This window comes from Apium graveolens, chromosome 4 (assembly GCF_009905375.1).
Source record: "Apium graveolens cultivar Ventura chromosome 4, ASM990537v1, whole genome shotgun sequence".
Taxonomy (NCBI): domain Eukaryota; kingdom Viridiplantae; phylum Streptophyta; class Magnoliopsida; order Apiales; family Apiaceae; genus Apium; species Apium graveolens.
The window spans coordinates 162,449,974-162,452,370 of record NC_133650.1 but is presented as its reverse complement, the minus strand read 5'-3'; the positions used below and the strand labels follow the sequence as shown (position 1 = coordinate 162,452,370).

Here is a 2,397-nt window from a genome sequence, read left to right as displayed (position 1 = left end):
GAGCTTCCTCAATAGATGGCTTGAGGCTCTTAGGAGATTTGTTCAGCTCCTCCATTCTAAGAGATTCAAAAGGCATATCCATCTTCCTCTTCCAGGGAGAAGCATTCAGAATTTGTAACTGCTCATCCCCGTTATCATCTTCACTATCGGAATTCCCCAACAAGGCCTTTTCTAAGGAATCAAACCTTAGCAATTGATCAAGTTCTGAAGTAACCACAGAATCAACCAACTCCACCTTTAAGCACTCCTCATTTTTCGTAGGGAACTTCATCGCATTGAACATATTAAAAGTTACATCCTGATCCAACACTCGCATGGTGAGCTCACATTTCTGCACATTAATCAAGGTTCTGTCAGTCGCCAAGAAAGGTCTTCCCAAGATTATGGGAATCTTCTTATCCTCCTCGAAATCAAGAATTCCAAAATCAGCAGGAAAGATGAGTTTATCCACCTTGACCAAAACATCCTCAACAATGCCTCGTGGATAAGTATAGAACGATCGGCCAACTGCAAAGTCATATAAGTAGGCTTTGGATCTGGTAAGTCCAAATTCTTGAAGATTGATAAAGGCATCAGATTGATGCTAGCTCCCAAGTCACACAAGCATTTGTTAAATGACATTTTTCCAATGGTGCATGAAATAGTGAAGCTTCCAGGATCTTTAAGCTTCCAAGGCAACTTCTGTTGCAGCACAACACCACAATCCTCCATGAGAGCAACGGTCTCTAAGTCATCAAGCTTCACCTTCCGAGAGAGAATACCTTTCATAAACTTCGCATAACTAGGCATTTGTTCAAGAGCTTTAGCGAAAGGTATGTTGATGTGAAGTTTCTCGAACACCTCCAGAAACTTCTCAAATTGCTTATCCAGCTTTTTCTTCTACAGCCTCTTAGGAAAAGGATCTGTTTCTCCCCTATATTAATCTCAGGAGGAGTGTGCTCCACAGTAGTCTTCCTTGTTTCCACTTCTTCTTCCTTCTGCACTTCTTCTTCTTCTTCAGCCTCAACTTCAAATTCTGGAGTCTTAGCTTTTTCAGGATTTGCAACCTTACCAGACCTCAATGTAATTTCCTTAACATGCTCCTTAGCTTCCTTCTTGCCTGGAACTTCATTATCGCTTGGAAGCATGCCAGGTTGAGGAGTCAGTAATGCATTAGCAATCTGCCCAATCTGATTCTCCAAAGTCTTGATAGAAATAGCTTAGCTCTTGCACATGAGCCTCAACTCCTCCAATTCAGATTTTTTATTAGCTTGCGGTAACTGCTGAAGTTGAAGTTGTTGCCTAGGGGAATATTGCTGTTGTTGAAAACCAAGAGGGTTATACTGCTTTGTTGTGTATGGCTGATAAGGTTGTTGCACCACATTCTAATTGTTGCTTCAGCTGAAGTTAGGATGATTATGGTTATTAGGATGATAAGTGGCTGGAGCTTGCTACTGTGATCTCTAAAATTGCTCATAAATTGTGCTGATTTGCTAGAAATAGCACACTGCTTAATTTTATGTGCCCCAGCACAAAGTTCACAAACACTAATGATTTGATTAACTCCATAATTAGCCAAAGAGTCCACTTTCATCGTCAAAGCTTGAAGGTGAGCAGTTATAGCAGTAGCTGTATCTACTTTCAGAATTCCTACTACCTTGCCTTGTAACATTTTTTGCGTAGGATTCTGATATTCATTAGCTGCCATGAGCTCAATCAACTCATATGCTTCATTATAGCTTTTGGTGTATAAGGCTCCATCAGATATTGCATCAAGCATAGGTCTAGACTATGCGCCCAAACCATTGTAGAAATAGTATATAATCATTCAATTAGGCATGCCATATTGTGAGCACTTCCTTAGCATCTCCTTATATCAATCCCAAGCCTCACACAGAGATTCTCCAGTTTGCTGTGCAAACTGAGTAAGAGCATTCCTGATTGCAGCAGTCTTCGCCATAGGAAAGAATTTAGTTAGAAACTTTTGAGCAAGATCATCCTATTTGGTGAAAGACCCTGGTGGTAGAGAATGTAACCAGCACTTTACTTTATCACTCAGAGCGAACGGGAAGAGTCGCAACTTTATAGCATCTTCAGTCACCCCATAGAACTTGAAAGTGTCGTAGATGTCGATAAAATCCCTGATGTGCATGTTGGGGTCTTCTATAGGAGAACCCCCAAACTGAACTGAGTTCTGTATCATCTGAATCGTGCTCAACTTGATCTCAAAAGTGTTATCCGAGATGGCTGGTCTGATGATGCTCGACTGAATATCATTGATCTTAGGCTGAGAATAGTCCATCAAAGCCTTGGGAATTTTTGCTTGTATCTCCCAACACTACTAAAGCTGGTTCCTCGACTTTCTCTTCATCCTCAAAAACTTCCCTTCGAATCACTAGAGGTTCCTCCTCGGCTTGA

The 2,397-nt window shown here is 41.1% G+C and overlaps 1 non-coding gene across 1 annotated transcript; it reads left to right on the top strand.

Annotated features, from left to right (window-relative positions):
* Window positions 1–1,817: 1,817 nt before the first annotated feature.
* Window positions 1,818–1,924, top strand: LOC141721889 (small nucleolar RNA R71). The gene has a single exon (XR_012574931.1). It is a non-coding gene; the product is annotated as a small nucleolar RNA R71 (small nucleolar RNA).
* The last annotated feature ends 473 nt before the right edge of the window (window positions 1,925–2,397 follow it).